This window comes from Nyctereutes procyonoides, unplaced genomic scaffold, assembly GCF_905146905.1.
Source record: "Nyctereutes procyonoides isolate TBG_1078 unplaced genomic scaffold, NYPRO_anot_genome, whole genome shotgun sequence".
Classification (NCBI taxonomy): Eukaryota; Metazoa; Chordata; class Mammalia; order Carnivora; family Canidae; genus Nyctereutes; species Nyctereutes procyonoides.
This window is the reverse complement of record NW_026575052.1, coordinates 18,914,804-18,937,674: the sequence shown is the minus strand read 5'-3', so window position 1 is coordinate 18,937,674 and position 22,871 is coordinate 18,914,804. Positions and strand designations below refer to the sequence as shown.

The following is a 22,871-nucleotide window of genomic DNA, read 5'->3' as shown; positions in this document are numbered from 1 at the left end:
TGCAAAATGGGTGTAAGGACAGTACCTACCTACGTTGTGGGATTGTCTGGAGAACTGATGAGAGGATAATAGGCGAAGGGGTTTGGAGCAGTGGCAAGGCCGGTGGGACGTGCTTATTAATAAATGTTTGCTGCTACGGCTATTATTATTTAGTAACTAATCTTAGGAGTTTATCGCGGCATGATGGGTATGTTGGAAGTGCCCAGACCGGAATATGTGAAATCACATTGTACATCGTTAGTGCTCGGATTTTTCTTTTACTGCATTTTGTTAGTTGTGCAAAATGAAAACGAGGTATAGATGATAAATGGGCAGGCGCTTTGAGATCATGGCATTTGGAAAGTTACTGTAGTGAGGGATTTGGATAGGTCCTGTGTGGCCCCGAATTTTAAGAATCAAAGTGATTAAGTTTCCTTTTAGCGCTTTTACGTTTATCAGTTAGATTCCAAGGACTTGACTTTAACTAACCTGGAAAGGTGGAACCGTGAATCCCTTTTGAGTGTTAGATGTCTGTAGATAACTCCCACCCCTTTTAGACATAAGGGAAGAGCAAAGTGTACTGTGATAAATGTAATGGTCTGGTAATTTTATCAGGGAGGTAATTGGCTCAAATTGTGGAGGAGAAGATATTGGTTAGCTGTTGGGAGAACTTTGTGACAAGTAGATTTTGACTTAAAGTGGATTATACAAATTGTAGTTTCTCATTCCGGAAATTAGTTAGTTGCAGCCCTAAAGTTTGCTTTGCGAAAATTTTTCTGTAGATAAAGAATTGGTTCAAATGCCCCCTGTTGGCATCTTTCCAGCATAATTTAGTAAAATTTATTAATATTTTAAACTGAAGTGCAGTACAATTAATAGATATGGAACTTTTCAGGATAAGTATTCCACAAACTGCACACTCAGAAATTTAATTCACTTTAGCTTAATGTCTGTTCCCTCTGAACTTTAGGAAGTTCTTATAAAATGATGTTGACGAATATTCTTTAACGTCTGTAATCGAAAGAATATTGTAATTAGGCTAAAACTAATTGGAGTTATAAAGGAAATATCTAGCTATGACAGCAGTGACATGGTGATGGTGAACACTAGGACTTTGTTTTCAGTATATACGGTGTTTTGAAAACAAGTCTTACGTAATGAGAGTGACAGTAAGTTTGGTAACGCTGCAAAGTGACCCTTTAAGTCGTATTTTAAAGCTCTTGATTTATCCAGTTTCCAAAGATTGCAGGTTTTTCTTTATTTGCTTAAAAAGGGATGTCACAGACTTTTGGTTGTAATTGTGGAATTGCCATACACACCGTGTTAATGTTTAAATTCTGAATATTTTTGGTGTGTACCTTCCCCACACGCAAAACAAAATCAATATGTGAAAACATCAGACTTCTCATCCCATCCTGCCTCTGCCTCCCTTTTCCTTCGAGAAATAACTGGGGATAAATTCTCCTCTTTATAGTCGTAAAATCTTTAATCATTACTTTTAAATAGCAGTTTTTCTCAAGCACTTTAAACTATTTGGTTTTCCATGGCTATAATTATTAGAGTATCTGAAGCATAAGGGCAAGAATTGTTTTGTGTTCCTATATCCTCAGTGCCTAACAATACATATTTATTCCCTGATATACTACTATGTACAGTGCTGATAACACTTTAGACCTATGTATTCTCTTATCTGCAGGTAAAAGTTTTTTTTGATGAATTTATTTTTTAGAGCAGTTTTGGGTTCAGTAGCAAAATGGAACAGAAGGGAAAGAGATTTCCCATACTCACCCTGCCCCCAGTCCTACATAGCTCCTGCACTGTCAGTAGTTCTCTACCAGAGTAGAGTAATACATTTGTTACAGTTGCTGTACCTGCACTGACACATCATTCTCACCCAAAGCCCATGGTTTTACATTATGGTTCAGTCTTGGTGTTCTGTGTTGGGGGAGTTGTGACAAATGCATAATGAACGACATGTATCCACCATTATTAGAGTGTACAGAAGAACAGTTGCATTGTCCTGCAAGTCCTCTGTGCTCCACCTATTCCTTCCTCCCTTCCCCAAACATTTGTCAAGCACTGATCCTCTTACCGTCTTCATAGTTCTGTCTGTTCCAGAATGTCATATAATTGGAATCCTACAGCAGGTAGCCTCTTCAGATTGGCTTCTTTCACTTGGTAATACGCATTGAAGATTCTTCTGTGTCTTTTCATGACTTGATTGCTCAGTTCTTTTTAGCACTGGATAATAATCACCGTCTGGTTGTGCCAGTTTATTTATCCACTCACCTGCCAGAGGACAGCATCTTGGTTGCTTCCAAATTTTGGCTTCCAAATTATGAATGAAGCTGCTAAAAACGCCCGTGTGTAGGTTTTTGTGTGGACGTGTTTTCAGCTCCTTTGAGTAAATACCGAGCAGCATGATTACTAGATCTTAGGGGTAAGAGTATGTATGGTTTTGTAAGAAACTGTCACAACTGCCTTTTATAGTGACTGTATGGTTTTGCGTTTCCACCAGTAGTGGAATGAGAGTTCCTGTTGCTCCGCATGCCCACCAGCATTTGGTGGTGTCAGGGTTCTGGATTTTGGCCATTCTAAAAAGATGTGTAGTGGTATTTTCTTGTTGTTTCAGTTTGCATTTCTCTGGTGACAGATGATGTGGACACCTTTTCACATGCTCATTTGCCCTCTGTATTTCTTTGGCTAGGTTAAGGCTTAAGTTGGGTCGTTGTTAGTTTTATTGTTGAGTTTCAAGAGTTCTTTGTATATTTTGGGTAACAGTCCTTTATCAGATGAGTCTTCTGCAGATAATTTCTCCTGGTCTGTGGTTTGTCTTCTCATTCTCTCGACAGTGTCTTTCCCTTCAGGTCATTTTCCACTTTTATGTACCAAGGTACTTAAGATTTGCATGTCGAAAACAAAAACCTTTATTGTTTTCAACTGTCCAAGGCTTTTACCCTCTAGTTTCAGTTGGTCATCAGGTCCTGATTTTGTTGCCATGTGGTTGTCTCAAATCTGATATTGCTTCTCTCTCACTCATTTTCACATTTACATTCAAATCTTCTACCTTCTAAGTGGTCTGTCTGCTTTTGGTGTCTTTCTCCTACCTTCAGTTCTTCTGTAGTTGAAGGGAGCTTTCTAATGTAGGCAACATATAAGAACTTTAGTATTAAGTCCAAAGTTCCTTGATATGGGTAGTAAGTATACAACCTTTCCTGAACGTGCTCTTCTTACTTCCATGCCATTTTTGATTATGTACTTGCAAGTGCCTATATGCACCATATTTTCTCTCTTCCAGCTAAGCTCTGTAATCTCAGCCTAGACATCATTTAGCTGATACACTCTTCCTGGACTTCCCATCTTGAATTGGTGTCATTTCTCTGTGTTCCTAAGCACTCTTTGCTTGACCCCATTCTAACAGGTATCCCCCTGAACTGTAATTTTTCTCTCGTACTTAGCTTTCCCAGTAGACTGCAATCTCTGCGAGGACTTTGTCTTAACCACCCTTGTTGGTCTAGAGTTTAGCATTGTTTCTCTCATGCGGTTTGTTCTCACTAAATGTTTATTGAATTTGACAGGCTAATACCTTCACACTGTCCTTAGAATGTACTTTTTATTTTTTAGAATGTACTTTTCTAACCTTATCTTCCAACATTTCCTCTTGCCCTACCTAGTCAAGCTGGATTCTCTGTTTCTTGAATACTCTCTGTACTTTAAATCTGCCTTTGCTCATGATTCTACTTAAATCCCTCATACGTCTACCTTTGCTACTTTGGGTAGATTGAACTCTCCAAGGCCTTAATTTTCATTAGCATGTGAGGAGCTGTTAGGCTTTTTGCTGTGGCCTGCCTCATTCCCCGTATTCTAATGCTAGAGTGGCAGTATAGTTGAGGGGTTAAGGGGACAGGGCTCTGAAGAATCAGACCTGGACGTGTCTCTTGTGTCTACCACTTACTCCTGTTTGTGACTCTAAGCTCTACGAGAGCAGGGACATTACATACTTTTGTACCTTAAAAGGACATTGCCTATCCATAGAAATTGTTTAAATAACTAAAAAAAATGAGTTATTAAGTTACTTATTTTCTCTAAATATTACCATTTACATTCTCGTGAGGGAAATAAACAATTACATATTGTGATATGTACAGATTTTCCTCCGCTTACTATGGGGTTATGCCCTGATAAGCTCTTTGTAAATTGAAACTATCATAATTTGAAAACATTTAATACAGCTAATCTCCTGAATATCATAGCTTGGCTTAGCCTATCCTACCTTAAACATGCCAAGGACACTTATGTTAGCCTTCAGTTGGGCAAAATCATCTAACACAAAGCCTATTTTATAATGAGGTATTGAATATTTCATGTGGTTTATTGAATACTGTACTGAAAATGAAAAACTGTGGTTATAAGTGTACTAGTTGCTTACCCTCCCAATTGCCTGGCTGACTGGGAAGTTGTGGCTTGCTGTTGCTGCTCAGCATCATGAGAGAGTATCATACTGTACATTGATAGCCTGGGAAAAGATCACAATTCAAAATTCAAAGGATGGCATATTGCTTTTGCACCATCATAAAGGAAAAATTCATAAGGGGAACCATCTACTATAAAGGAGTTGAAAGTGCTGAAGTAATGAATAAGGGGGTGGGAAGGAGAACCTGCTGTCAGAAGTGGTGACTTTTAAGCTGTGATAAAAGGAGGAAAGGGAGAACCTTTCAGAGTGAGGGAGAAGCAGAGGTAAAGGCCCTGGGGCTGGAATGAGCCTGTTCTAGAAGTTGAGGGAAGAGAGTGTTACTGAAACAAATGGATGATAGGGAGAGATAGCCTGGAATCAAATCCTGATGAGTCAAAGTAAGGAATGTAAATTTTATTTTAAGGATACTGAGAAGCCATCAGAAAGTTTTGATTAAAGGAGTAGCATAATTCACTTTTAACTTTTAAGATAGCTTAGCTGTTGTTTGGAGAACCGATCAGTCAGAAGGCCGTTTCTTTGATTAGGCAATAGTTGATTATGACCTAGATTAAGGTGGTGGCAGTGAAGATGAAAAGTGGATGGATTTGAGATATATTTTGAAGACAGAATTAACAGGACTTGTTGGTGGATTTGATGTGAGAAGAGAGGGAAGGAAGGAATTAGGTGGTTTCTGTCTTGAGCAGCTGTGTGGAATATGGTGATGTTTAACCAAGTGGGGCAGCCTAAAGGGGTGGGATAGGTGGAGAAGGATAGTAATAAAATTGAAAGTTCTGATTTGTTGGATTTGAGGTATCTATGAGACATCCAGAAAGAGCCAGCGAGGTAGAAGGGAAATCAGGGGATGTGGTCTCACAGAAGCTAGATGGGAGATACTAGAGCATGTTTGGGTGTTAGAGCCATGGTCTGGTAGTAAAAGAGGCAGGAATTGATGTTAGAGAGAGAAAGGATAATAGAAGGGGTATGATGCCTGAGCAGGTGAGAGGGCAGCCCAGAATCCTGGTCACTTCTTCATTCTGAAGGGGGGGGGGGAGGTGGTATATCAGCATTTGATGGCTTCTGTGGTATTTTCTAAAGGGAACATGGGTGAAGCCACTAGTTGAGAATAGTTATAGTTAGTGAATACTAGACTGTGGTAGGTTAAAGATGTAATAGGCACATTGAGAAACTGAGCAGAGGGGAAGGGAGGAGAGATGTTGTGATACATTAGCCAGTGAGGAAGCCTGATACTGTTCCAGGAGATTTGAGAGAATATCTAGAGCAATAGTATTTTTGTTTCTAAATGTAAACTTTTTTGTTGAAGTATAGCATAAATAGATAACAGAAAAATGCTCAAATTATAGGTATAGCCTGATGGATTTTCACAAAGAGAACACACTATTGTGACCAGCTACCATTGTCCCAATTACTTTTACTTTTTAAATAAATCTTCAGGAACTCTAAGATGAATAATACTGAGAAAATAGGCTATTTTGGTTCAACTTATTCTCTGAGCTTGAGCCACAGTGACCAGAATGGTACTGACAAAGACCTTTCACTGGATTTGAGGTTGCCCAGATGTGTTGAACTTATTCATGATTTTTGTTTGTTTTAAGATATTATTTATTTATTTGAGAAGGAGAGAAAGAGCACAAGCAGGGGGAGGGGCAGAGAGAGAGGGAGACAAGCAGACTCCCCACAGAGCCTGGGGCCAGACTGTGGGCTGCAGCCCTGGACCCTGAGACCAAGATCTGAGCTGAAGTCAGACTCCGACTCTAAACTGACTGAGCCACCCAGGTGCCCCTGTTTGTTTTTAATGGCAGGGGGTATGGGGGACACATGGGAGGAACTAGAAAGAGAAGGTTGAAGGAAAACCTTTGGACAAATTTATATTTTTAAAGTAGATAGCACCCATGAGAAATATTTTCTTAAAAAATTAGAATTTATGGGTGCCAAGGTGGGTCAGTTGGTTAAGTGTCTGTCTCGGGCTTGGGTTATGATTTCAGGGTCCTGGGATCGAGCCCCTCCCCATCTTGCTCCCTGCTCAATGGGGAATCTGCTTCTCCCTTTCCCTCTGCCCCTCCTCTCCTCCCACTTGTGGGCTCTCTCACTCTGCTCTCTCAAATGAATGGATAAAGTCTTTAAAAAAAATTAGAATTTAATGCCAGTCTTGAATTTTACAGGAAGTATTATGCTGTCCTTGTTATGTATTATCGTTATTTTTACAGGCTTAGCTAGTGATGGTTGATACAGTGAAATTTAGTGTGTACTAGCTTCTTCAAAAATGCCTTGGATAGGTTACTTTAGTAATTGATTTGAATAAATGGAGTAATCTAATTGTTCAAAACTCTTGCTATTTTATTTCCTCCTTTGTGTTTTACATTTTGCTCTTTTGAGTTTGGTTAAAGTTCAGGCTTTGTGTGTGTGTGTGTGTGTGTGTGTGTGTGTGTGTGTCAAGGACCCTGGTTAGCTTTGTTAGGGACTACTTCAGATGTTTTGTTAATACAGATAGTTGTGAATTGATTTCTGCAGACTGTGTTCTTTTGATTTTGTTTGGAGAGGTGATCGACAAATTTTGTCATATAATTAGTTTTTAAAATGCTAAGTATAAACTAAAATATGTATATGAAATATATAGATTTTTTATATGAATAGATGGTTTCCATTTTTCCCCCTATTAATATCCATATATTTGAGGCATTTAAGAAAATAAATCTAAGAAAAAAAAAAACACCAAGGCAGGTAGACAAAATCAGCTCTTGATTTCTTAGTATTTGAATTTTTCTATGAAGTCACCAGCAATTCATCAGCAGGAAAGTGTGGGAACACAAAATATGCACTGAAACTTAATCCTTTATACTACCAAAATAATATGTTTTATGGAACATTTGAGGAATACGTAGAGAAATGTAATCCTTATCTTTCCCATGATCCTTCATAATTTTTAGACATTATGGCATAGTTTCTAGTCTGTGTGTGTATGTGCTACATTTTTTAAAAGTCAACCATGGATATTTTAATTTCTTTGACATAAATCCTTATAGATATTTTCCTATTAAGTGATTACCCCTTGTCAATAACTACATGTTTGAACTGTGTAATTCTAAGTGATGACGTTTGTGCTTATAGTCTACATCCTGCAGTTTTTGATATGTTGTGTGCTGGTAGTTCAGTGGTCCCATCTCTGATCTCTGTGGTTTCTGTTCTAAACTTGACTTATTTCTCCTCTTTTCTAATCCCTGCCTTTAAGTCTTTAAGCCACATTCTGTAGTTCGTGTGCCCTTCCAGTTTCTTTTCTTCTTATATGCATGCATACATACAGACAACAGCCGTATCAGTGTGCATATTTACTTAACTATATTTTTCTTTTAACATAAATTGGATTATGAGATTATGTGGCTTTTTTAAACCCACTCATTTAAACAGATTGATTTTTTTATTAGTAGATATGACTCCGTCGTATTTAAAAAAAAAAAAAAGGCAGCATAGCGATCTGTCGCATGGACCATATTTTTGTCACTATCTTAAGATAGAACTTGAATTTTTCAGTTTCTTTTTGCTGTTATAAACAGGATTGCTGTAGGCATCCAGATACATACACCTTTGCCAACGTGTAAATTAGAAGAGGGACTTGGAAGAAATTGCTGGGTCAAAGAGTATGCACACTCCTAAATTTTGAAACAAACTGCCAATCTTATTAGAAGCTTCTTCCACAGTGGACATTTCCAACAGTGTAGGAAAGTCTGTTTCCCCACAGCTTTGCCAATACTTGGAATCAAATCTTTGAAAACAAATCTCAGTCCTTTCATAAGCATTGCATGCAATTTGTGACGTTTCTTTATACCAAGGTTTGAACTTCTTTTTCCTTTTTCCTGGAGTTTTACATGCACATATAATTCAAAATAAAATATTCCATTAGGTTTGTTTTTTTTAACGAAAAGCTCTCTGCCTCCTACCTCTCTAGGTGTCCTTTGCTAGAGGCGACTATTTTTATTGAGCTGATTATTTTTGTATTTACTGTCTTTGTCTCTAACATGCTTCTATTGTTAAATCCAGATTTCAGTTTTTGGCCTTATCTTTTGAATCCCTTTTGTGGATTTAACTTGGCTTTCTGTTACCATCACATGTACAAACTTTCCCATTTATATATACTCTCTTAATTGAGTGACATTGATGATTTTGTATTTGCATTATTATGATTATAAAAGTTATTCACAATTTGAGCCATATAGTAAGATGTTACTTTTTTCCCTGTACTGTTTAATAGGTATTTGTATAATTTTTCTTGCTAATGCTTGTCTTTTTTTGTTTGCTTTGTTTTCTCTGTGCTTACTGCTAATAATTGCCCCCATATTCCTTACCACTTATCTACATGTTCATGTTGCTTGACACCTTACATTGCCTTCTTCCACTAGTGTAAAATTGTCATGGTCAGTATTCCCTTACTTTTCTTCTGAGTTACATCTTCCTTAATTGTAGCCCATGTTGTCCCTTTTTTCTTGCTTCATTCCCTTAAATTTGAAGGGCTTGTCCTCCAGGAGCTTCCTGAGAACTTATATGGGAAGTAATGTTTTGAAACTTTGCATCATTATTTTGCCCTCACTGTTAGGATAATTCGGTTGCACATAGAATTCTAGAATAGTAATCATTCTCTTTGAGGATTTTAAAAAGCATTGCTCTGTTGCATCCAGCTTTGGATATTCTTGCTCAAAAGTCCAAAGTTCCTTTGCTTTCTAATTTATTTGTTCACCCAACAAGTAATTTATTGAGCCTGTGTGTGTGCTAGGCATTTTTAAGTATTTGGGGTAAATCACTGAACCAGACAAAAATTCCTACAGGTTGAGGCGGCGAGGCACTGCTACAACAACAAACATAATAATTGTGTAGCCTGATAGAAGGTAATAGATTCTGTGGAAAAAAAAAAAAAAAGCAGAAGTAGGGGAGGGGCAGGGAGGGTAGAGAAAGAAGGTGGTAGAATGGGTAAGGATTAGGAGCATGTAGTGGAGGGGTCAGTGGGCAGAGTGCTGGTCACTGTTTTAAATAAAGGGGACAGGTTAGGCATCGTTGAGAAGGTAGCATACAAACAAATATTAGAAGGAGGTGAGAGAATTAGTTATGTGTACATCCAGGAGAAAAGTATGTTAAAGCAGAGGCCAACGGAATGTCTTAGTCTTAGGGTACCAGGAAGCTAGTGCAGTGAGTGAGGGGGAAAGAAGTGGGAGATTAAGTCAAAGAGTAATCACCATATTCTGTAGGGCCTTTCAGGCTGTTTAAGATTGTATGTGGGTTGCCAAGGGAGAATATTGAGCAGAGGAGTGACATGACCTTATATAAATTTTAACTGGATTTTTCTGATTGCTGTGCTCAAAACATACTGGGGTGGGCGTGGGAGACAAGGATGGAAGCAAGGAGGGGGCTGCTGTGTAGAAGAATATTATAATGATGTAGGTGAGAGATAATGGTGCTTGGACTGTATTACATGGTAATGGTAGAGGTGGTGAGGAGTGGCTGGATTCTGGATTTATTTTTAAAAGGGATACAATAAGATTTCCTGGGTGGTTTTAGATATGTGATGTGAAAAAAAAGAAGGATGACTTCAAGGCTTTTGAACTGAGTAACTGGAAGGATGGAGTTGCCATCAAAAGAGAGGGGAAGGTGGTGAGTGGAGTAGTCTGAGAGAAAATGAGTAGTTCAGGTTTGTTCAGCAGGCCCCTCTACCCATACTCTACCCCTGCCCCCAGGAATATCTAGGAAGTTGGATGCACAAATCTTGTGTTTAAGAGCAATCTGGATTGTTTTGTTTTGTTTTTTAAATCTGGGCTGGAGATGTTGGTGGAATTTAAATACTACAAGACTGAATCAGATCAACAAAGTGAAGAAAAGTGGACATGGACAACTCCCAATGTCAAGAGTTTGAGGGAGAAGAGCAGGAATCAATAAAGGCAGCTGAGGAGGAGCTGGTGAGCTAGAAAAACTATGTCTGTGGGGACAGTGAACAGAATTTATCAGACAGGAGCCAGTGATCAGCTCTGTTAAATTTGGTGACAGTTCAAAACTTGCACATTAAATACAAAACTGCGAGACCAGTGTGAAATTTGAATTATACTAATTTACTAAATCATTGGATACTGCCTGCTAAATTGAAGTCTTGAAACAACATGGGTTATGGAATTGACTGTTGCGCTGTTCTTTGAGTAAAACATACCAGAATTGCCCTGTCTGGTGTGGTCACCACGTGTTGCATTTTCTTAGCAGTGTATAAATGCTTCAGTGAAAACCATGATGCTATTTGGGCTTTGCTTTACACCAGTGCATCATTTGCATTTGAGATGGACTTCTGCTTTTGTCTTCAGTCCTTCATAATTACAGTACTGTAGTACTGACTTGGAGCCAGCATGACCATAAATGAGAATGGGAGCATTAAATTATTTGGCTACTAGATGGAGTATGATGATTCAGAATGTGCTACTACTGCTTTTTAGATTATTGAACGCAGGAAAATAAAACACATTCAGTTTTTGTAGGAAAATGTGGACCCTACTTCCCCTGAGAATAGAATCTTAGTTTGAGGAAAATTTTTGTTTTGTTTTTTAAATATGAGGAAAATTTGAGTATAAGTTGATTCATGTGTTATATCCTTATTTGAAATAGCTGAAATGATTTGGTTAGAGTTTCAAATATAATGCTTATGAAGACACAACTTATAACTATTTCAATGAACTATTGTTTAATTTGAAAGGCTTCATGAATTTTTTAATATGGCATTTCTTTCCCATAAATTTGACGGTTTTTATCCTCTTTTACTAGTAAAGAGCGAACTATCATTATAAATGTATTAAGACTATAATGTGACTTTTTACCTGATTTAATTTCTTCTGTCTACCAAGCAATATATACTCTTTTCTGATAGCTTAGTATCACTAACTCTTCATAGGTTACTACCAGTTTTGATCTGCTTTAAATTTTTTGGAAATAAATAAATAAACAAACAAACAAACAAATAAATAAAAAAGATTTTTGGCCAGAGTGAGTATGTAAGTGTGTTTGCCTACCATATTTATCTGTTGGAATACGGAGTTGAATAGGTTGTATGTTACAGTATAGAACTGGGTTACATAGCTTAATGAATGCTAAGACAGAGCAAAAGAGGAAACATCTACTGGACTGTGTGACAGTTTTACATCCTGAGAGAATATAAAACATAATCATGGTAGTAAACAGTTATATTCTTACTTGGACACAAATAACTCAGTGAATATTGGACACTTCTATCTAGACACTATGAGATTTGATTACATTACAGTAACGATTGTATTGTAATAAAGTTTCCATATGTTCCAGTGAGTTACCAAAAATTCTGTTATATCATGATGTATGGTGTGAAATAAAAAGGTAGAGAAAGCCTGTTTGACACTCTCTTCAGCTTCTTTTTTACTCCTGTTTCTCTGCTTACTTTGCTGCTTGATACTTTGATTTAATGTCTGATGGTTTATGACAAACGCAGACTATCAGATTCTACCACTTTGATGGCAAAAAATTCAAAAAGCAACTACTTCCAGAGATTTAATCTAGAGGATTTAGGGAAATTTTCTTTTTCTTTCTTTCTTTCTCGCCAATTTTTGTATATATTGAAAAGAAGCTTTGGATACTAAGTTAAATATACATGCCAGTAGGAGATTATACTGTTTTTGAGGGTTATTTGAAAGAAACGAGATTGGGGACAAAACAGTTTGGAATCAGACTCTATACTTATTCTTAATTTTTCTGATCTTCAATTTCCTCATTTGCAATATGGAGCTACTGCCTACTTTTTGAAGCTTAAATAATTAGTGATATGAAGCTGCTGACACAGTTCCTTCCAGGTTGATAGGTGCCCAGCTTATGCAGCTTTGTTCACAGCAAACTCTGTAAACTTTATCAGATTTCAAGCAGAGTCCCAAATTAAGGTTATGAAAATGAACACAGGTTGAAACAGCAGTTCTCAGTAAAATCCTGTATAATCCAGGTCTTTTTTTATTTAGTGATCAGTTGTAGGTTCCTAGTATGACTCTGTAAACATCACTAAGTGATTGTGTTATTAATATATCAAATATTTCGTATTTGATCTGAGTTAATTCCAAAAAATCTATTGTTGGTTTTAATGTTTCTCAAATGAGGACTTTTTAAAAGGATTTTATTTATTTACTTGAGAGAGCGAGAGCGAGAGTGAGCGGGTGCAGGCATGGGTACGTGTGCACCAGCAGAAGGAGGAGCAGAGGGAGAGGGACAAGCAGATTTCACCCTGAGTGTGGAGCCCTATGTGGGGCGCAATCTCATGACTCAGATCATGACCTGAGCTGAAATCAAGAGTCTGATCAATGTTTAACCGACCGAGCCACCCAGGCACCCTACACAAATGAGAAATTTGAGACTCAGGGTATTGTAGTTTTGCCCAGTATCAAAGTGTAGTAACAGTTGAAGTAGGAATTCAGATTTGAGCTTTTCAATCAGATTGATTGAAATCAACCAATTCATTGTTCTTTTCACTAAAAAGGCACATTCTCCAGGTATGAATTTCAGTAGTGCATTACTAAAAATTGAAATTACTGTCTAGGAATCAATGAATTATGGAACTCTTATGCTACAAACAGAAACATTTTGAAAACTTAGAGAATTGTTATGGAAGTACATCTATTTTTTTTAGATTATATCTATGATGATTAAATGATTTATTTACATAGTGTTTTTAAGTAGATTGTATTTTTTAAGAGCAGTTTTAGATTCAGTAGCAAAATGGAACAGAAGGGAAAGAGATTTCCCATACTCACCCTGCCCCCAGTCCTACATAGCTCCTGCACTGTCAGTAGTTCTCTACCAGAGTAGAGTAATACATTTGTTACAGTTGCTGTACCTGCACTGACACATCATTCTCACCCAAAGCCCATGGTTTTACATTATGGTTCAGTCTTGGTGTTCTGTGTTGGGGGAGTTGTGACAAATGCATAATGAACGACATGTATCCACCATTATTAGAGTGTACAGAAGAACAGTTGCATTGTCCTGCAAGTCCTCTGTGCTCCACCTATTCCTTCCTCCCTTCCCCAAACATTTGTCAAGCACTGATCCTCTTACCGTCTTCATAGTTCTGTCTGTTCCAGAATGTCATATAATTGGAATCCTACAGCAGGTAGCCTCTTCAGATTGGCTTCTTTCACTTGGTAATACGCATTGAAGATTCTTCTGTGTCTTTTCATGACTTGATTGCTCAGTTCTTTTTAGCACTGGATAATAATCACCGTCTGGTTGTGCCAGTTTATTTATCCACTCACCTGCCAGAGGACAGCATCTTGGTTGCTTCCAAATTTTGGCTTCCAAATTATGAATGAAGCTGCTAAAAACGCCCGTGTGTAGGTTTTTGTGTGGACGTGTTTTCAGCTCCTTTGAGTAAATACCGAGCAGCATGATTACTAGATCTTAGGGGTAAGAGTATGTATGGTTTTGTAAGAAACTGTCACAACTGCCTTTTATAGTGACTGTATGGTTTTGCGTTTCCACCAGTAGTGGAATGAGAGTTCCTGTTGCTCCGCATGCCCACCAGCATTTGGTGGTGTCAGGGTTCTGGATTTTGGCCATTCTAAAAAGATGTGTAGTGGTATTTTCTTGTTGTTTCAGTTTGCATTTCTCTGGTGACAGATGATGTGGACACCTTTTCACATGCTCATTTGCCCTCTGTATTTCTTTGGCTAGGTTAAGGCTTAAGTTGGGTCGTTGTTAGTTTTATTGTTGAGTTTCAAGAGTTCTTTGTATATTTTGGGTAACAGTCCTTTATCAGATGAGTCTTCTGCAGATAATTTCTCCTGGTCTGTGGTTTGTCTTCTCATTCTCATGATGGTGTTCTTTGCAGAGCAGATGTTTTTAATTTTAATCAAGTCCAAATTACCATTTGTTTTTTTCCTGCTTCAGGTGTTTGGTGGTGTTCTTGAAAAATCCTCACTAAATCCAAGGTCATCTAGATTTTTTCCCATTATCTTCTGGGAGTTTACATCTAGGTCAGTGATTCATTTTGAGCTATTTTTTGTGAAGGGTGTGAGGTCTATGTCTAGATTAAGTTTTTTTGTATGTGGATATTGAGTTGCTTCAGCATCATTTGTTGAAAAGGCTATCTTTTCTCCATTGCCTTTGGTTCCTTTGTCAAAGATTGCAGATCACAGTTAATTGAAAGTGAATTTTAAATCTTAGTTGCGAATTCTCTTTAAGGTTTATATCAACAATAAATACATTCTACTTGCAGGGGCATCAGGGATAAGTGAGTTCTGGATGTATACATAGGCTCTTTTCTTGGAATCCTTCGTGCTATTTTACTTGATTTAGTCACTTCTTCCAATACTTGAATACCTGTTCTGGGTTGGGTACTGTCCTAGGTGCTGGAGACACAAGCGTGAGCAAAACAAAGTAGTCATGAAGTTTCTTTGTGTAGAAGTTCTGAACCAAAAGTTAATGGCTCAGGGATCCTGGGAGTTCTCAAGACCCTTTGAAGGTCAAAACTGTTTTTCACAGTAATGAGACATGAGAGTACAGTGGAGTTTCCCAGAGGCTAAATGGCATATGGCATCTTAACAGATTCAATGCAGAAATAGATAATGAATGTCCAATTGCATTTTATTGCATCAGACATTAAAAATGTGTAAAAATGCAAAACACATTTTTCTGCCTCTCATGGAAAATAGCTATTTTTCATAAACATTTAACATGTAGTTGGTTTTTTACACGTAAGATAAATGTAATGGTAATTTAAAAATAAATACTTAAACATTTTTTTCGATTGAATTTCTAATATAGTAAATATCAGTACATATGAACCACATAGACAAAAGCTCTTTTGGGGTCCTCAATAATTTTTTAAAACTACAAAGCAGTTAAAGACTAAGTTTTTGATTTTTTTCAATGGCTAGATACGTTTGAAAGGCTTAGAAATCATAGGATCAGCTATTCAGTTCAAAGGCAGTTGTAGGCAATATGTAAAGAAAAGGGCGTATCTATGTTCTGGTAAAACTACTTCCAGAAACTGGCAGCTGGCCTGCAATTGTAGTTTGCCAACCGCTGGTATAAAGTTTTCCTGATACCAAAGAAGTTTGAGAACTGCAATTATGAGTAAAAACTTGGTGTTGTAGTTGGGAGTGAATAGAGGAGAAAATAGACAATAAGCAGTCAGAATTTCAAATGGTTAACAGATAGTGTGGAGATAATTAGTAGTGTCATCTGGTCTTTAGATAAAGTGATCAGGAAAGGTGCCTTAAAGAGCTGACTTTAGTTTACTGGTTACTTGTTCAGGACTTAACTAGGTATCATCTCTCTTCTTTTTTGATCACCTCTGGTTATATTAGGGATCCTTCTTATGTTGGGAGGGAAAGCAAAAGATAGTTTAATTAAATTTTTATTTTTATTTTGAATGTTACCAGACTTAAATTCAGAAAAGGTTAATTTTTCAAGTTGAATTATAAAATATCCAAGCATGCTTGCTTTAAAAGGATTGAGGAAGGGGCCCCTGGGTGGCTCAGTCAGTTAAGTGTCCAACTCTTGATCCCAGCTCAGGTCTTGATCTCAGGGTCATGAGTTCCAAGCCCCAAGCTGGGGGCTTTAAATAGATAGAGGAAATTATACAGCCTAGATTAGAACATTCACCTAATATACATGACATTTAGCAAGATATTTGTATCATTTTTCTTTTCTGAAAATGAGAGGTGGTTAAGATTTCTTCCAAGCTTAAAATTTCTTTTAAATGTTTGTTTGCTTTGCCTAGGTTGCCACTTGACCCCCTCTGCCCATCCCTTTTAAGTCTGCCCTGATCAGATAAGCTCCGACTTCCATTATTTCCTAGTTCTATGATCTGAAACACTTATTTTATAAATTTATTTTCTTATCTGTAAAGTAGGGGATAGATGCCTAACCTGGAAGCTCATTGAAATGATGAAATGAAATCACAGTGTATATAAAGCTTTGAGGATCATACCTGGTACATATTAGGAGCTTAATAAATGTTTGGAGCATCTTTTTTTTTTTTTTAAAGATTTATTTATTTATTTACTCATGAGAGACACAGAGAGAGAGAGAGAGAGAGAGAGGCAGAGACACAGGCAGAGGGAGAAGCAGGCTCCATGCAGGGAGCCCGACCTGGGCCTAGATCCCGGGTCTCCTGGATCACACCCTCGGCTGAAGGCGGTGCTAAACCGCTGAGCCACCAGGGCTGCCCTTTTTTTTTTTTTTTTTTTTTTTTTTAAGATTTTATTTATTCATGAGAGACAGAGGCAGAGACATAGGCAGAGAGAGAAGCAGGCTCCCAATGGGGAGCCTGGTGCAGGACTTGATCCTGGACCCTGGGATCACGACCTGGACCAAAGACAGATAGATGCTCACAACCCCTGAGCCACCCTGGTGACTCAGGGCAGCTGTTTTAATGAAAATGGAGGGGGGTCTCTACTTTGCCTTATTTAGCTTGCTGACCCTGCAACCCTTTGAGACTATAGCAGCAAGAACAAAATGAATAACAAACAGGCAAGCTCCAGTGAGAGACATACAAATTAAACATAAGGAACATCTGGGTGGCTCAGTGGTTGAGCGTCTGCCTTCAGCTCAGGGTGTCATCCCGGTCCTGGGATCAAGTCCCACATGGGGATCCCTGCATGGAGCCTGCTTCTCCCTCTGCCTGTGTCTCTTCCTCTTCTATGTGTGTCTCTCATGAATAAATAAATAAAACCTTTAAAAAAAATTAAACATGAAAACGCATGTAGGGAGGGGTTAAGGAAGTACAAGGGCAGTATAATCCAAACTTATCTAGCTATCCCAACTTCAGGGTAAGGACAGGGAAACAGCCCATTCCTGCCACCAAAATCTCTGTTCCCTTGTGAGGAGAGGAGAGGAGAGGAACTTGATGAGTTCTTTTGGAATGCAGTGCAAAACAAAGATTGGATTTAGGGAAAAAATATGTGATTGGGAGATAGATGGAGCAGAGTCAGTATCAGAACTATGTGCAGAAAATAAATGAGTAGATGGGAAGGATCGAAGAATATTTAGAAGAGAAGCCCACAAAGGTGAAAGATTTGAGCCTTTGGATTGAAAAGACTCACCTAGTGTTTTGTTTGGCAGGTGCTAATGGCATATTACTTAGATGTTTAGGTGAACATTTCTCTTTCTTTCTTCTTTCTTTCTTTCTTTCTTTCTTTCTTTCTTTCTTTCTTTCTTTCTTTCTTCTTTCTTTCTTTCCTTTCTTTCTTTTCTTCTTTCTTTCCTTTCCTTTCCTTTCCTTTCCTTCCTTTCTTTCTTTTCTTTTCCTTTCCTTTTCTTTTCTTTTCTTTTCTTTTCTTTTCTTTTCTTTTCTTTTCTTTTCTTTTCTTTTTTTCTCTTTTCTTTTCCTCTCCTCTCCTCTCCCTCTCCCTCTCCCTCCCTCTCCCTTCCTCCCTCTCCTCTCCAGCAGCTCCGTATATCACCCAGTGCTCATCATGACAGGTGCACTCCTTAATCCCCAAGGATGGGTATTTGTGATATAATTGTGAGAAATGGAATTAAATGGTTGCAGTTAGGTTTTTTTTTTATTTTATTTATGATAGAGAGAGAGAGAGAGAGAGAGAGAGAGAGAGGCAGAGGCACAGGCAGAGGGAGAAGCAGGCTCCATGCACTGGGAGCCCGACGTGGGATTCGATCCCGGGTCTCCAGGATCGTGCCCTGGGCCAAAGGCAGGCGCCAAACCGCTGCGCCACCCAGGGATCCCAGGTTTTAAATTTAGATGATTGTTTCACCATATTTTGAAGTTTATAATATAATCTTTATCTTGATGGGTGAGAAAGAGAAAGTTTTACTTTTAGCATCTTAAAAATGGGCTTGTCTTGTTTTCAGAGATGTTAGTACTTTTATTTTTTAAAGATTTTATTTACTTATTTATGAGAGAAACAGAGAGAGAGGCAGAGACACAGAGGGAGAAGCAGGCTCCTCTCAGGGAGCCTGATGCAGGGAACTTGATGTGGGACTCAAACGCTAGACTGAGATCACGCCCTGAGCCAAAAGGCAGATGCTCGACTGCTGAGCCACCCAGGCTCAGTCCCCTGGGAGATGTTAGTACTTTTATTTTGATGTTAATAAATTGTAGATTCAATGTGAAATAAAAATATAATGTAATAGTAAAATAGAATTGGGATATAGAACCATGCTGTCCAAAAGAATTTTCTGTGGTGACGACATGGTCGTACTGTTTCGCATTCCCACCAGCAAAGTATGAGAGTTCCAGGCTCTGTGTGCTTGGTATTGCCCGTTAAGTTTGGCCATTTGGGCTAGTGTTAGAGTTCTGATCCAGAAGTTTGTAGAGAACATCTTAATGTTAATGGCAAATTATTTACCCTTTGTTTATAATATATTTTTTTAAATTTTTATTTATTTATGATAGGCACACAGTGAGAGAGAGGCAGAGACACAGGCAGAGGGAGAAGCAGGCTCCATGCACCGGGAGCCTGACGTGGGACTCGATCCCGGGTCTCCAGGATCGCACCCCGGGCCAAAGGCAGGCGCCAAACCACTGTGCCACCCAGGGATCCCTACCCTTTGGTTCAAGAAAGGCAGTTGAGATTTTTTTTTGGGACCTAAGGTAGTGACTTACACGTACATATTTGACTGTATCCTCAATGTCCTATAACAAGAGCCAGCTAATTCATAAAAAATACTTTGCCTTAGCTTGGTGCTGATACCATCTTCTTTTTGTCCTCCCCTACCCCCTACCAAAAGAGGATGACTATGCAGAGACTTCGCTGAGAAAATGGAAACTCTCAGACTGAAACTTTCTTAACCTCCAGCTTCCTGAACTAGACATCTTCTGTCTTCTCTGTTCTTACCATGGGGAGAAAGTATCTCTTCTACATAGTCTAGTCACTCTTGTCTTGAGTTTTGAGTTCCCTATCATCAAGAACTTTATCACATTGCTCCATTTCTTGGGATTACTACCCTCTTTTCTAGATTCTATCAGCATTCACTATATTCTGGTCTTTCCCATTAAAAAAAGAAAAAGAAAAAAAGGAACCAAGTGGAAAACTTCTCTGGGCCTTTCAGAGCCACTCTCTAAATAACTTGCCTCTTCTCTCCACAGCCATATATTTTTTAAGTTAACACAGCATCCTATTCAGTATCCTTTGGTCTGTTTATATATGAGCCATATCTCTCAAGGTTGCTTTTGCAGAAGTCATCAGTAACTTCCATATCACCAATCCATGAACACCTGTTAGGCATGATCATACTTGACGTCTAAGCAGATTCCACATTTTTGACTGTGCCATTATTTTTACTACTTCTTACCATATTTTTTTTTGTTATTTATATAACTATTTGCACCTTTTACAAGATCACCATTTCTAAATTATAATGATCCATTGCTTATTTTTAATCACATAAGAAAGATTCATGGGTGCTGTATATTCCATGAATTCTTGCATGTTCAGGCATGTCTGCTTGTTGCCTTTTGAGTTTTTTCTCATTACAGAAAGAGTACTAGTACCTTATAACTATATGATAATGGGATGACTGGGTGGCTCAGTGGTTGAACGTCTGCCTTTGACTCAGGGCATGATCCCGGGGTTCCAGATGGACTCTGGCATTGGGCTCACCTGAGGGAGCCTGCTTTTCCTTCTGCCTATATCTCTGCCTCTCTCTCTCTGTCTCTCATGAATAAATAAATAAAATCTTTTTTTTAAAGTGTATAATGAAGTACAATTTATTGTAATATTTGTGCATGAGTTTATAGATCTTAAGTCTGTACCTTCCCTTGATCTCTGAGATACTGCCCTCTCCTGCTTTTCTCTCACCTTGGCTTTCCTTTTAGTTTTTTTTTTTTTTAGGCTTTTGCTACTCATGCGAGCCTTAACCAGCAATTGGCCACGCTTAGAGTTGAAAATGTAGAATCTCAGGCCCAGTTTCAGGATAATTATGATTATTCTGAACAGAACTTGCATTTTAGTAAGGCCCCTCCAAACAGTGAAGTTTGAGAACTTTTGCAGTCTAGGGGGGCCACTGCTTCTCATTAATGAACTCTTCAGTCTTTCAATGTTGGGATTTCTCTTACTTTAGGCATGTTCTTCTTCCCTGTGATTTCAGATAGCATTGTGTTAATACCACCTCATCTGCACTCTCAACTCTTAGACATCAACTGTGCTTCTCTCCATAGACCTTTCACAGGCATCTAACTCCCACTTCGCATTTCATCTTTTACTATACTACGGTATCTAGCATAGTGCCTAGTGCCTTCTCATTCAGTATATGCTGTTTTTTACTGGGGTGGAAGTCTCAAAATAGAGTGATTTCTGCAATAAAAATGCAAATGTACTTTGCATTACACATTTGAATTGGGATTTGCACTTTCCTCTCCATTTACTTGGCTATCACCTTTGTTCAAACTTCTGTTTTACAGCAACCTTTTACCAGATCATTGTCTTGGGCTTTCCCCTTTTTGGATTACCAGTCTTTCTAGATACATAAGTAACTCTTCTACTGCAGCAGCAGAGTTTTCAGAATTATCTTTGGAAAATAGAGCTGTTAGGAAAATATGTACAATTTAAATTCTCATTATTTTGCTACAATTTTGGAAATTAAAAATAGGTTAACTTTTTTTTTAGCATTACTTTATAACAAAGTCTGCTTTTTTAACTCTTAGCATTTAAAGCTGTTAAGACTTGCATTAAATTTAATTTTGTCTATATTAAATCTTAAAATAGAAATGATTTTTTTATTTTTAGAAATGATTTTTTAACGTAAACATTTGCTGCATAATATGCTTCACAGTGTCAAATGTAGAAAGAAAAAGGGGTTAAAGGAGGAAAGCCCTTAAATGTTTTGAAGAGTTTTATTTAATCCATTGATTCCTAATAAATTCATAATCTGAACCTGTACTTTATCTTACAGTGAATATTATATCATTTCTAGGAATAGTTTTGGAGAGGTAAAAGAAGGCTGGTGATATTTGCATTCTATCTTTTTTACTAAATTAAAAATGCAAATTTCCCTTATTTTGACAGTTTTCACAACTCTTAGACTAATCTTGATAAAGCAGTTTATTTATTGTCCCTTTTGAAGAAAAAATTTGCTAAAAATCACACATTTGTATCATGCTCCAGCCTGTACCTCCTATGTATGTTATATGTAACTTGCTTTACAATACACTGTGATTTTTCCATGTATGATTACATTTCTCCATTTTGAGCTTTTATTTTGTGAGTAACTGTATTCACTTATTGTTGCTCCTGTAACATTTTCACAGGTTCAGTGGTAGGTGTTAAGGATGCAGACATCTTTGAGGGGGGCATTATTTGCCTGCCATAGTACCATTTTATAAACGTCAAAAATATGATTGTTGTATATTAATTAGTAGGCATGAGATATGATTAAGCAGAGAAATTGTTCATCAGGCTTTATAAAAAGAAACCAAGGTTCTCGCATGAAATTGAGAATAAAAGTGTAAGTCTATCCACTTTTACTGTAAATATGTTCATGTGACAAAGCAATGGTTAAGTGCTCTGAAATAATTGAGAGCATTAAAGGTTTATTATAAAATATTTTGTTGTAGATTACAATCTACTTGAACATAATACCAGACTGGACTTGAGATGTAGGCTTTAGAAAGTATAGGTAATAGGGTGCTCTCGCTAAATTTTGGATTTTTTTAACTTTGTATTCTATGGGCATGTCTTAGTGAATCTAATTTTTGTGAAATTTTAAGCTCTATGTAAAACCAGTGCAAATATACTTACTACCTAGTTGAGAAATTTATTAGGGTTTATTGTGGTAAAAATTAGTTAAACGGCAGTTGATCTTTGGCAGACATGTTTGATCACCTTTACAAACTAAAAGTATCTTTTGGAACACACACATTGTAGGTATCTAGTAGATGACCTCAAGTGAGACAAGAAACTCTTGGAGGTGTCAGGTAAATACATATTTTGGAGTATGTAGCATACCATCTATGATGTACATGAATTACCCATCTCCTTTAATCCAGACAAAAGCTGTGTGAGGCTGGAAATTTTGTCCTCATTTTATGGTTGAGCAGGTGGTGAAGACTAGGTTTGGATCCAGCTGTGTGTAGGAGACTCCAGAATGATGCCACTTTTATTGTCCTGAGTCACTTGTTGAGAGGTTTGTCTCTAGGTTAATGGTTTTCAGAGACTCTGTAGGGCTCTGTAACCTCTTTCGGAAGTTTGGGAAAAGTGATCCCCTCCGCCCCCCATCATTCCTTCTCTTTGACTTGTTTTATACGTTGAGGTTCAGTTTTAACTCTGGAAAGGCAGGGATGCCTAAACATTTGAAGTCGTCTGCCCTATCAGCCTGAGACTGCTCTAGGGTGAATGTATTAGGAAATAAAAATGTAGGTAATAATAATTTATATTTGTCAGTGAGCAGACTTTAACTTCATCCATATTTCTATTCCCAATGATGT

The 22,871-nt window shown here is 37.8% G+C and overlaps 1 protein-coding gene across 7 annotated transcripts in view; it reads left to right on the top strand.

Annotated features, from left to right (window-relative positions):
• Positions 1–22,871, top strand: part of SIAH1 (siah E3 ubiquitin protein ligase 1) — a 51,432-nt gene that overhangs the window by 22,750 nt on the left and 5,811 nt on the right. The gene's annotated exons all lie outside the window — the stretch shown is intronic.